This window comes from Dermacentor silvarum, chromosome 1, assembly GCF_013339745.2.
Source record: "Dermacentor silvarum isolate Dsil-2018 chromosome 1, BIME_Dsil_1.4, whole genome shotgun sequence".
Lineage (NCBI taxonomy): Eukaryota > Metazoa > Arthropoda > Arachnida > Ixodida > Ixodidae > Dermacentor > Dermacentor silvarum.
The window spans coordinates 183,939,655-183,953,591 of NC_051154.1; the positions used below are offsets into that span (position 1 = coordinate 183,939,655).

Genomic DNA, 13,937 nt, shown 5'->3' on the forward strand with positions numbered 1-13,937 from the left:
ATTGGACTGTAGCAGAAAATAAAAAAAAAACATTTCTCTGAATTTTTGTTGTGGTGTGGTGGTGCTTTTATGGGACTGTGTGCGAGTGCTTCCTTGCTACATAACCGTCGGTTGCTGATAGCTGGTTCAATCGACTGAAGGGATGTTTGGCGTGCCGTTTGGAGCGTAACAGGCCTGGTTGCGGGAAAATCCGGTGGGAAAACCTGTACGGAGGGGTGTAGGTATGCCCGGAAGGTGAGTACACAGTACGCAAGTCTTTGTCACCGTGGCCTATAATTAGGTATTGCGCGCGTGGTGCGGTGCGCGCTGTAGCGCATGCGCACTGCGCCCGTTCGCAGATGCTGAAAGGACTCAAATTGAGAAAGGGCTGGCAACGTTGGCATGTTTACAAGCGTGACGTCACAGGTTTGCGTTTTCCTACAACCCGCGCACACGCATCAGTCTGTGGTCGCGTGTAGCCGGTGTTGGCAGTACGGAAACCTGCACTTTCTTTCGTGCGGCCGTTAGCACAAGTTGGTGCTCGTAACGAGCCAGCCGCGATCGCTCTGGACGCCGGGGAGAGCTACTGCACCTGGTAAGTGGGTTCTTTAATCGATGTTACGCGTGACTTCGACTTTACGAGCCTACTGCTGAGTTTACTTACGAAAGGTTTGCGCGCGGAAATGCAATATTTGACCTACACTTGTTGAAATCAGACTTCTCTTTGTTCGTGCGTGACAAGAAGAGGGACCAAAGTCAGTTCATTCTAGCGGCCTGCGCTATCTAATCGTCGTAGTCGTGTGCTTATCTGAAAATTTTGGCGATCACGGGCGTTCTGCATTTTTTTTTTCCCGCAGATCATGAGCTCCCTCCTGGTTGGAGTTCACGTGATTGGGGAAGCTGACATAACAATAGTCAGAAAAGCGATGTCTTGGGTGTGATTAGGTTGTCCGACGTGAACGTGAACCTCAAAGATGTGAGGGAACTTATGGCCCATGAGCTGCCAACATTCCACCGCGACTTTCTGTTCCTGACTCAAGAAAGGTGCGTTTGCGACCCCTGTATTGCATCCTGTGTTTTAGTTAATGAACGAAGAGAGCAGAAATTTGTTATGAATGGATAAAATGTGCTTTATATTTGCACCATAACGATCCAATTGCCGATCGCTTCAAAAGCCGGTGAACATTTGCTTGTATTTAAGGGTGTGAAAAGCTTGTCTTCCTTTAGGATTCCAGTGTTGAAGCACCAGGAAGAGCATATAAACGCCATCGATGTTTTGAAAGGCACCAACGCTCTGTTTATTACGAGGAACTTTGGTAAGTACATGTGTAGCCTTGATGCACAACTAAATGGCCTGTAGTTGTATAATTGTTACGTATATTACTCCTTGGTTCCAGATCGATGGCGAATTGGGGTTAGAAAAGCTGGCGGGTCTGTTATTGGCTTTGTCTTTGCTGATCGGAACCTCAGCGTAACAGATCTTCGTTCCGAGTAAATGAGCAGGTAAGTGATAATTTGGGGTGGCAGTCTTGTACCTCTATTTCTCTGGGGAATCTTTAGCTGATGCCGAGTTTTTTTTTTTTTTTTTTTTTAATGTTTGCGTGTTCACATAGCTTTTAGATGGAGAGTTCGCCTTCTGTGATAGGAATGGCTGGCCTGTTCTCAATGCCCAAGAGCAGGCGCTCTTGCTTGGGATGTGATTTGTCAAGGCGTCGTAACCATACAGCTGCCGCAAACAGGCTACCACACCATTCCATTGCGGGGGAACAGGGACTGCAGAAAGCGCAAAAGCACAGGTACAATTACGTTTATTTAATGAACACGTTTTCTTTGCCAGCCATCCATTTGCTGCTGTGCTGACATTCTTTTTCTCTTTACTGCTGTTTGCAGTACTGGCTTCACAATACAAGAGGTCTCGAAGAAGGACATTGTCATAAGTTATGCACGTAGTGAAGCAGATGAACATGCAAGGAAGCTCAAAGCACAGCTTGAGGTTTTGGGAGCACAAGTATTTTTGGTATGTCATGGAAGTGTTCCTTGAACATGGTTCCTATGTTGTTTGCAATAACCTGTTCTATCTTTGTATTTTATCTGTGTTAACATTTTCATTACTAAATTGTCCAAAGGGTGCTACACTACAAACTTCAAACAACATCCTGAAAACCTTGAATGACCTTTATTATAAAAAAGTTTTCAGGGCGTTCAAAACTCCATAAAGGGATTATAAAACACTCCATGCACCTAGTTTCTGTGCATTAGTGGACAGCTTAGTTTACTCCAAATTCAGTTGCATTTGTTTGAATTAAAGGTCTAATTAGTGCAGAAAGAATTACAGTTAAAGGACGAGTTTCAAACATCAGAAAAACGGCACAAACAGTGGGACAAAGATAGGCTACTGCAGAACAGTTTTAAGTTTCCCGCCAGCAAAGTCAAGCATTCGATGTACAGCATGACGGATTATGGAAGCTGTGACTGGGATGGGAAGCAATGTGGCTAAATGGTGGCTGGTGCTGTTACCACCAGGTGCAAAAGAACTGTGATTTACGAATGTTATCTGGGTTCATCGCTTTCCAGCTCTGAACGAGTAACCTTGAGCAATATGAAGGAAACAGCAGAGCAGCTGTTAGAATTGATCTTCATTGTGCGAAAAACACTGAATTTGTCAAACATTACCAAGGTTAATGTTTGATCACTTATAGAAGGTGACACCGCACAAACAACATTTTCTTGCGCATATAGTGCAAACTCACTGCATGTTCCCCATGCCATGGCTCACCGAGCCTCGTTATACATTTTTATTTTTTGAGACAGTCTTGTTGCTGACTTTATGCGGTTGGTGTATCTGGGATCTAGCTACCTGTCTTTTTAACAAAAGGGGCAATTCCTTTGAAGTGTCGTTCGAGCCTGAAGAAGGTATCAAATATAGGTCTCAACGAGACAGAAGCAACTTAGTCGCGGATTACTCAAATGAATGGATGAGCATAACTAGCGCCAAGATAGTACCAAATTAACCACATTGCACCATAAGCCGCACTATTTCTAGATCCCCCATCTGGTCTCTCGGTCAAAAAAAGGAAGGCATGTCAACTTGAGAAAGAAGACTGTGACTACATACATGTGCATAGAAAAAAGTGAATAAAAAACAAAAAAGTCGCATGAATAAAGAAATAGAGGGTCTGGACAAAGTAAGGTCTGACATGGAACAAGGAAATATATCAAAGTATCATGCATCATGCCACTTTGCTAATTTTTAATTCCCAAATTTCAGTACATATCCATGTACGTTGTCTTTCCACGTTGACTTATTGTCATTTTGTTTTAACAGCATACAAAAAGGCTAGATGGTAGCACCATCTAGCCTTCCAACACAAAACAGTTGTGTACTTTGTACAGACTTCACTTTTCCTTTGCCGCAAGTTGATAACTTCATTCTTTTTGCAGGAGCATGTCACATTTCTGTCCTTGCGCTCTACATTGAGCTTGTGGCTTTGTACAGTTTGTATTTGAAGCATTGAGTGCAGAGTGATGTTGATATCAGTTACATCATGTTGTTCTGGCTGCCAGCCCTGTGTGGCATAGAAGGTAGTCAACAGCATGTCACTCTAGATTTTCGCTGCACACTTTGACTCCCTGAAGGTGGACGCTGGGCATCTTTTACAGTAGCAGTCAATGGATGTGTGACAAACTTGAGGGATACTGTGCACATGTTATTTCTTTTCATTTATCTTTAATTTTTTTGTTTTTTGTTTTATACATTGATGAACCATGCGCAGTTGCATCTTCCTCATTTCTTTTTTCACAGTGGCCAAGTTTAGCATTAGCGAGCATCAGACTGTGCTGTACAACATTGATTACTCATTAAATGGATGTGGCCACATTGTAATTTTTACAGGCACCATAAATGAGTGTTATTTTCACATGGATGCTGGGTGTAATGACCAAGACACACTCAACAAACAGTGAATGTAAAGATAGGATAGTACAGTGAAGAAGCAGTTTTAGCTAAAAAAAAAAAATGTTTGCTAATTCAAATGCTTAAGCAAGTGTGCTTCATCCTTTTTGAATTCCACTTTCAGCATCTTAGGCAATAAATAAATTAAATTTCGAGTCAAATAGTCCATTCAAACGTGTACAGGCATGTTTAAAATTTATAAGCTCATGATGTTCTGCTGTCTTGAACTGTATGCTGCTGTTTTAAAGTGCAACTAATAGTCGTACAAGAAAAGACACAGCAGGCTTTTCAAGTTGAGCTTCCCCATTTTTTTGTAGACACTTGTAGGTGTGAAAATGCCATTGTTGCAGCTGCGTTTTTTAGGCAAACACAAATTGCAGCTATAGATTTAGAATAGGTATAATTTACTATCCCTTAAGGTGATAGTAATGTGTTTTTTTATGTATATTTGCACAGTACACATTTTATTTATATCAAAAATTGCTTACGCCAGTAATTTTCAGAGGCAAGCCAATTTTGTCTCATCTCATTGTATCAGCCAGCCCCGGTGTGCTCTGAAATACTAGGTATCAAAGATGTCTCGAAAATCCATGCCACAATCCTTTGTGAATGTATGAGATGGGTAGTAAGGAACACCATATCTTGGAGCACAAGAACTGATATGGGCGTATAAGCAGGAAGGCTGAAAACGCTGGTTTGCCCACTTGTCAATCAAATTAAAGAGAGGATGTGCAGCATAGGGTAATGAGGCGGGCTGAAAGGCAGCTTTTGATATCTCAAAGGATGCGCTCAAACATATATGTTGGCCTCCAACAACAGTTGCCTTTATCTTTGCAAATAAGCCCAATCTCTAAAGGAATTTTAAATCTAAGCAAGCCTTTACTAGCAAATTTCGTGAAGTTATTTAGCTGTAAATGTGCACCTCGCCACAAGATGCACCTGTACAAGTGTTACGGATGTAGCTGCTGAGCTTCTTTTACAAAATTTTGACTGCTTAGGTTTGAAGATCTCCTGCAAATTGTCAGTGACACTTGATTATTGTTAATTTACTGTTAAATGCTCATGTAGCGTAATAACATTCATCTTAATTATATCTTCTGAAAGGACCAAGATGACATTGTACCTGGTGATGACTGGCAGAACAAATTGAATGATGCCATTCAAAATTGCATATTTTTCCCTTGGTAACGGCAAGATATGGGAACACCACATACACCAATAAAGAGGTATGTGATTTGGTTAAATTATTTCTTTCTCTTTTCTAAATTTTGCTGCACAGCAGTAAAATGTTATTTGATTTTCTCAAATAAATTGCTCACTCATATATGGCTAAGCTGGTCGCATTGGCTGGCGTGCAAGTTAGATGATTCGGACTACTTATCACTTCTTGTTTCTAACACACCTTTACTACAGGTGACATTTGAGCATTTGAAAGATTGCTTGACTGACTTCAAATAATGCCATGATGCAAACATTGCTTTGATTCTGCCTGTGCCCTTTCTTTGTTAACCACTCTAAGTAGCTAAAAAATTATTTCTTCTCTCTTTCTGGACGTTGATAGTAAACAGTATCCCTAGCTGTGTAAAATAGTTTAGTTTAGAACTAACTTATTAAATTGCCACACCTAAAGCCTATTGCATATACTGTTTTTCCGCGTGTAACTGATGCCCCATTTACAACAGCTGGAAAAGAAAGAAAAGATCTGTGTGTATAAACCACAGAACTGACTGCATACAACAATGCTCAGATATTTGCAAAAAGCAGTCTTCATTCGCGGATGCACGATTCGTCTACATCGTTTCTTTGACCAGCGGCTCTGGTCCCCCTCTTGGCGATACTAATGATCTTCAACATTTGCTGCGCTGTGAAGGATGCTCATTGAGCGCAGCTCATCGTGATTCTGAATTCTAGTTCGCCGGTGCTGCATGTGCTATTTGCTAACTACTTAATACAATATAGTGACCCCTAAGGAAGAGGAGAATGGCCGACCATGAAGGAGCTTCAACACGCAGGGGTGGAGTATTTGTTTCATGTCCGGTTCTTATTTGATCCGTTCTTCGTTGAAATATGAAGTTTCTTGGATGATGATCGGCAATGATGATCGAATGTTGATAGGATGTGATGTAGACTAAATGGAGAAGAAACTTTTGTACGTAATGAATTACAACGAAATGAATTACAACTTCCGTGTCTTACTCTTCGACTATTTCAATAACTGTTGGAGCCCAGATGGTGCCTCGTTGATCGATCAGCAAATATGATTACAGCCCAGATTCCTTTTAATGTACCTTGTCCGGAGCCTTACTGGTTTATATTAACAATCCTGATTTCAGCCCAGACTGAGGGACAGGATATCGTCTGGATTAATATAACTGAAGCAGACAAAGAAAAATGGCGGTAGCACCGATGGCCCGTCCTACAAACGCAATTGTCAATGAGAGGAAAAGTTTGGTAGGCCACAGCCCATAGCAACGAGCCTACTCTTAAAAGTAAAGATATTAGAAAACAAGGCTATTTTCTCTCTTTCACAACTACGTTTCCCATTCCAACTTGTGAGTAACGGTTGAGGTGGGATATGCTAGGCACGTACAATTAATTGCCAGGCCATTTCAAACCTGGGCGGTGTCTCTAGCCACTAAAGAGTTTGGGAGAAGGCGCCGTGTACACCAGTCTCACTCGACGTTTGCCCATATGGCCATCGGCAGAATGCGAACTCTATTTAAAGGACCACATTCTCCGAATTCGTTATTCGCATCCGTACTATCCCTCAATGGCGTGCACTGTGACTCGTCACTCGACATAACATGGACTTCTCCGAGCACTCAAAACGAAAAGAAAATCCAAGCACTTGCCAGCCGGACGTGTAGGGGAGAGGACCCCTGCTCTGTACACATAACAAGTGGGCAAGTCGTGATGCTGTGAAAGTATACGAAACAAGCATGAGGCCTTACAGGTGGGGAGAGGGTGGGGTTCCCAAGGAGATAACGAAACTGAATGATGGAGAAACTTGCCTTGATGTGTGGCTTCACGGCAGCACATGCCACACTGCCATGAAGCCACACCTTAAGGGAAAGTTCACATGTAACCCACCCCCAATTTCACTGTTAAATTTTTTGAACTTTTGGTGCAGGTTATACGGGCAAAAATACAGTACTTCATATTATGTACTTCATATCATATTAACAGCCATGCTTTGCTAGTACAAAATTGCATTGTAGATGCTGAGCTTGTCCAGAATTCGGAGGTGCGTAAGTTTCTTTGTAAACGTCTTTTCTGACACTGTTTAAATATCTGGTCATACAGGTGAAGCTTGCTGATTACATTGGCAAGTTTGTCATTCCTGTGAACTTCATGAAGTCTTGGCCTCCTAACCATCTTGCCATTCAGTTTGCTTCTATACAATACATTGACTGGAGGAAAGCACACGAAGTACAACAAGGTATAGATCAATTTACTCATTTAAATTTGATTTTTACAGTAGTGAAGCTGTCTTGCTGCATGACTTATCAGCAGCATTTTATGAATAGTATTGTGTCAGGATCTCGTCAGGAGGGGGGGGGGGGAAGCTAGCACTTTGCATAATATTCAATTTCCTTGCTTTAGCCAGAGGAATCCAACAGCAAAAAATGCCTAATAATTATACTAATATACTGACACTATGGATGATGATGTTTATTTCTTCAGTATTTTACTCAAAGTAATTTAAGAGTGAATGAATAAATACAAGACAGTGATAGAGTGTTTTTGTTAATCAAGAACATTCGACCTCAGGCCACCTTCTGAATTGTAATGACACTGTGAACAGAGCACTGAAGGTACACGTTGGACAGGTGGAGCTGGACGCGTGGGGGGGTTAACTCGGCCTCAGGGGGGGTTTACACCCGAAACCCCCTCCCCCCCTGTCGGTGCGCCACTGTATTGTGTATTCATGGAAGATAGAGGCCCAACGGGGAGGCCAACTAGGTTACAAAAATATTTTTTTTACCTTTAGTGTGAAATTATTATGGCCATGGTGTCTTAAACAGGTATTATTATTATTATATTATTATTATTATATTATTATTATATTATTATTATATTATTATTATTATATAAGAGGATGTAGCTGGTTGTTGTCAGAACACAAGGAATACATTTTCAAGTCAGTGTAGCATATTATTATGCAGCACATAAGTAGTAAAAAACAAATAGTGCTTCTTTGAAATAAAATGAAATTTTTATTTCATCCGGGGAAAAAAAAAACGGTATACAATAAGTGAGGATAGACGCACCTGGGTTCATAGCCATGGGCTAGTTATGGATATGATTAACGTTCTTGCATACTTTATTTACTATGCTATATTCCAGTGTGCATCTGGACCAACTTCCTCTCTTCTAACCAAGGAACATAGCACCCTTCAGTTATCTCATGTCTGAACCGTGTAGTTCTGTCTGCAAGTGCGTTGCATTATAAGCAACATCTGCTATATGTTTCCATATTAATAAAATGGCAGAAACCTGTGCTTATCGGCAGAGATATGACTGGCTTGGTTTTATGAATGAGCAACATTTAAGTAATCGTGATTTGATGCTGTTGAATACTGGGGCCTTGTCATAAGAAACAGGTAATAACGCCCCTCCCTCCCTCGTCTCAAATAGGCTCCTTTCATTGGCGAGCAACTTCCTGCAACCACCTCTGGATATCTGAAAATTTTAAGTTGCTTGGAATTCCTGATTGTTTGGCGATTGCTAACATTACCTTATTTTCAAACACTCCCAGGTTCGCGTGAAAGTGATGGCGAAGAAGAAGAAAGTGTTCGTACTTGGGAGACTCGCTCTGTAGAACGGTTGCCAATGATATCTACGGCATCTTGAGGCAGTGCAAGGAAGTGGCATTTGGGAATGCGGCCAATGTAAGCATACCACTTTCCTTTAAATACATACGATAACAACCTCTGTGTGCCATATAAGATGCGAGTAAGATCGTGGAGATAAATCGGCTTTCCTTACAGGACTGAAGTCTACTTGAGGATGAGAGTTCGGAAAAAAAACAACTTGTATTGCAGTGTTGTTGCCATGTGGCTACTCTGAAAGATTAGGTAAATAATAAAGTTTCACCTCCATCCTGGGTGCGAGCTGCACCTCTAGTAAAGTGAAAATATGCACATCATTTTCTTGCACAACGAAAATTTTAAGTGTTTTATTGCGATACCAATTACATGGACACTCCAAGCGCATTTCTGCTGTCGCTGCGGACGTGGTCGCTCGCTGTGAGGTTCCGTATAAAGTCCGAACACGGTAACATCGTCGCGCGCGTACACTGTACGTGCGAGTAAAAGTTGTGAGGGTAAGCCGACGATTGCGGCTAAATCTCGCACGTGCGAGGGAGAAAGGCGGGGCGGGAGCACACTTCTGTCACACGCGAGACACAAGGGGGGTGGGGGTTCTACTTCACGTGCCCGCAGCTTTCCCTTCGGAACCACAGAAAGTTGTCTGCGAGTATAGTGTCGGTAGCCTCGTGTGCGCTGTGCTTTCGACGTTTAGTTCGCGTTGAAGCGAGAGACGGCACGAAGGTCAATTCGCTTGTTGCTGCTGCACTTACTAACTCCAGCGTTTTAACAGCCAGTTCCGTTGTCATCGAGCGGGATGTGTTCATGTTTACCTGGGCACGCGTGACACCGTGCTCGTTAATTTACTTAGTGAGCAAATTTTTACAAGTTTATACGGCCGATAAAACTACTATCCTCAGTTCATATAGCTGTCTGCTAATTTACTATCGCAATCGATGCATCGTCTTTCGGGCAAAACTGCAACATTTTTTAAAACACTACCACTTTATAGAATGCTTTAAAGCTAAATGCAACACTGACAAGGGTAAATGTGAGGTAAGTGAACTTGCTCCCTTAGCAATTTCCTGGTTGTGGGTTTCTCCAATGGCGTTGAAAAGCTCTAACTGCTCCAATGGCAGTTGGAGCTCTCATCATCTGATTTAAAATCTTTTATTCTAAGTATTACTCTTTAGTATTCAGTTTGTATGTTGTAGAGATGTATAGGCTCCTTTCTTGAACAATCACAACAGGGACTGTTTCATTCTGGTGCATTAGGGCAACAGAACTTCCTCCGGTTATTAATGTGCTCGACGATGAATGAGAAACTGTATTTGTGACTCTTCTTTGCAGCGCATGTTTAACCAATAATGTTTGTGGGTGGGAAGAATAATAACAATAATTTATTTTCGTCTTGAAACGAACACGAAGACAGAGGGGCTGCAGAAAAGGCTGTCTTATGTTTAGGACAGCTTGACAAAGCTGCAACCCCCAGGTGTGTTGAGTCTTTCAGGAACATTCAGCGTAATCAACAGTTGTGTGTGGGCTAGTTCGTTGTTGATCATAGATGAAACTATACAACGCAACTTCGCATCCATGAACATTCTGCCTGGCTTACTCCCCTCATCAAACGTTAGAGCAATGTACTGTCTGTGTTAAGCTGATTAAGTTTTGTTTAAGTTCGCTTATATGTAGAGGTGTTCAAGTATCAAAATTTTCAAATATGAATAGAATATGAATATAGTGAGTAATATCAAATAAAATATTGAATAGACAAATGCAGACATGTGCATTTACAACAGGAATAGTCTGGTATAATTAGGCACCACGTTTGTACTGACAAGTAAGAAAAAGACAGCTATCTATCAGAGAAAATTAGAATCAGTTTTAAAGACAAAATCACTAATTGCCACTTTAAAAACTGCACGAATAGCCTTTCAACATCTTTAGTGCATAATTTGTTAAGAAGCTTTCTAAGAATGAATGGCTGCTATATGACTAGCTTCTGAAAATGCTAAATAAACGATTGCCAAAAAAAAAAAAATTGGAAGTTGTGGAAAAAGAAGAAAAATCTCCCGAAGGACTTGTGTACCGTAGATACATGTAAACAGGCCTATTGCAAAGAAAATTTACAGGTTGTAAAACTGCTACATAACTAGACTAGCTTATGGGACAGTGAATGCATTGAACACACATCTATTGTTGAAAACGCCTATGTTTGACCCGTCCTAGGAAGATTTCAAGCAATCAACGCAGCTCACAATGTCTGATTACGGTATTTACTTGACTCAAATGTGCACCTTTCTTTACTTTAAAGAGTTTGTGGTGAAAATTGCCAGCGCGGTGCAATCGGACACGAAACCAAAACCGCCGTCGCAATAGTCGTATGCTTTGCCACATAACCTGGATGTATTGCGGTGGAGCTGACTTCAAAAACCATGTGGCGAAGCTAACATTTCTACTTTGTTTAGGAGCTTTAAAGTCACTGCTACGCTAGTTTTCTACTTTGGACACATAGAAAATGGGCGTGTGTTTGATTCGTGGGAGTGTTAGAATAGGACAAATGGTGTTTTTTCTGCATCTTGTTAATTCAATCCATTGGATAATTCGATCAATTTCTTTGATCCCATAGGGTCAGATTAACGGAAGTCGACTGTTCTTCTGAACGTTGTGCACTTATACGTCTTTGTTGTCTTTGATGTATCAGTTGTCAGATTGGCATACATCTGTGAAAGATCTTTTGTTAGGGCAGTGCATTTCTATTTCACTGCTGGAAGATTGCCTGGCTGTATTGCAGTGCTGACTTAATGTACTCTTATACCTTAAGTGTATCAGGCAAGTGCTAATGTGCTATTTCTCATTTTTCTTTATAGCCACAGGCCCTTGTTGCACAAGCGGACAGTGCTACGCCTTTACTGTGCCCAGATCATCGGCCTTTCATTGTAATTAGTGCCCACCCCCAAGACAAAGAATTTGTGAGTGCTTGCACGAATCATATAAGGAATGTTAAAAAAAAAGAAAACTTCTTATACTAACAGTGCCTTCTACTAAAGAGCTTTAAAGGTCAACTACTATGAAAGAATGTGCCGCCTTAAGTTTCACTTGCTGAGTGTGACATTTTTACAACAAGAATACATATTTCGAGCTGCGAGCAAACAAATATTTGCTTCGCTCGTGCTGATATCTTTTCGTATATTCCATTTTCCGTTTATTTGGGCCTGTACAACACTCACATGCCCACCAATTGTACCAAACGTTTTGTAAAGTTTACTAATTTGGTCTTGTTTTCCGATTTTACTAATCTTGTGTCAAGTTTCACGAGAACTAACCTTGTGAAAAAATTTCACTCGGTAGTCTCCGAAGCTTCCTTCAAAGTTTATCCAAACAAGTTCCTGTCATAATAATAATAATAATTGATAACATAATAATGATGATAATGATAATAATAATAATAATAATAACAACAACAATGATAGAAAGCGTGCTATTCCCCTTTTGCACACCCTTCGGTGTGTGTCAGTGAAATTCTTATGAACTTTAGTAATTTTTACGTTCACGGGTTGGCAAGTATGTACTGAGGTGAGCAGCTTTGTCTAGAGTGTGTGCCAGGGCTCTGCGGAGCAAGGCAGCACCATCTAGCGTTAGCCACTGGGTTCCAGTTACTGTATTTACTCGAATCTAATGTGCACTTTTTTTCCGATAAAACAGGTCCAAAAGTTGCGTGCACGTTAGAATTGAGTACGACCCTAAATCTGCGTTACCACATAGCCATCGGCATTTAAAAATGGCTGCCTCGTGCGCGCTTTGAGCCTAGCTGCCGTAGCTTCCTCCGTGTGCTGCAGCTGTGCGCTTGCTTGCCTGGCCACCTTGTTGCACGCATAAAACACGGTGGCACGGTGCTGTACTGGCCGCCGTAATAACGTAATTAAAGCCATATACGCATGCAGTGCGGCTGTGGCGGCGGGAAGCGAACGCACAAGGTGGGAACTGGACAAGGAAGCGATGAGCAGCACCAGGCTCTTTTTGCAGCGCGTGCGCAGTGGACACCTAACTCGAACCCAGCAGCTAACGTTAGACGGCACTGCCTTGTTCCGCAGAGGCCTGGCAGCGCGCTGTAGACAGGGCTGCTCAGCTCTGTACTCATTTATGTAATGCATGGTCAGCCAGATTTATATGTATTTTGTTATATCTGGCCATTTAGTATATCTGTTTGTTTTATTGGTGGTTTGACTGTATCACCAAATCGAGGTCTGTGTTTGTCTCCTTTTTTGTATCAGTGTTGCCGGCTGCAGTGTCTGCTCGAGCGCAATTGTTATGAGGCCTGGTGCTCGTTGGATAGCTTGGGCACACCTCAGGGCCCGCCAGGTGTTGGTGGTGCATCGAGTCCCAGCAGCACGGGCACCATCACACCCAGCACGCCCCTGCCCTCTGCAGTGCCAACCTTTGGCTCGCAGGACAGTCGAGGCATGTCGGATTCACAGAGCACTGGCCACGGACAGCCGCGGCCGCCTCCATTGCTTCGAATTCCATCCTTCCAGTTTTCTTGCAGCATGGACACTGTTGGCAAGTGGCCCCATTTGCACTGTATTCTGAGCTATGCTCCATTTCATACTTAGTAGGCTATGCCGTGGAAGCTGCGCCATTAGCGTGGTGCTGTCGTCTCGGAGTCAGACTGAGGGTGCTCTCTAGCCTACGCTGCCAGTGCGTCTCGAAAAGCTGGCCTACGCTACGGGCATCACACAGAGGCTGAGCTGGCCCAAGTCATCCAGCTGAACTTCTTGACGAGAGTTGCTTCCTTGTGTTGAGCGCGAGGTCGAGAGGTTGGAGGAATGAAACATCGGGTTTATTCACAAAGCGGAAATAGAGCAAACTTATTTAAAGGCAAAGGCATAGTTGTACTGGTGACTTAGAGCACAGCACAAGTTCCATCGTAGCACGCAGCCACATCGTTCTCGGAGCACTTCTAGATGGTGACAGAGCATGCTAAATAATTCTGTGAGAGCACCCGCCACACACAGAGGATGTCTCTTAAATACCATCCCTCTTCCCTAGATCACTCACTAGGAAGTGGGTATGTTCCTTCGGCCGATCTGCTGGTCATGTAGACATCACAAACCCGCCTCCAAGGAGAAGGTCAACGCAAAGCACACACGTCGCCTTTAGGATGATAGTGGAAAGGGGGAAGCGAATACGCCATCATT

At 42.3% G+C, this 13,937-nt stretch overlaps 1 protein-coding gene and 1 long non-coding RNA gene across 3 annotated transcripts in view; one reads left to right on the forward strand and one right to left on the reverse strand.

Moving 5' to 3' along the window:
* The window catches only part of LOC119436514 (G-protein-signaling modulator 2), a 127,324-nt gene that overhangs the window by 36,403 nt on the left and 76,984 nt on the right, over positions 1-13,937 (reverse strand). The gene's annotated exons all lie outside the window — the stretch shown is intronic.
* On the forward strand, positions 7,243-11,711 carry LOC125941303 (uncharacterized). The gene is made up of 3 exons (XR_007464190.1): positions 7,243-7,370; positions 8,691-8,823; positions 11,610-11,711. It is a non-coding gene; the product is annotated as an uncharacterized LOC125941303 (long non-coding RNA).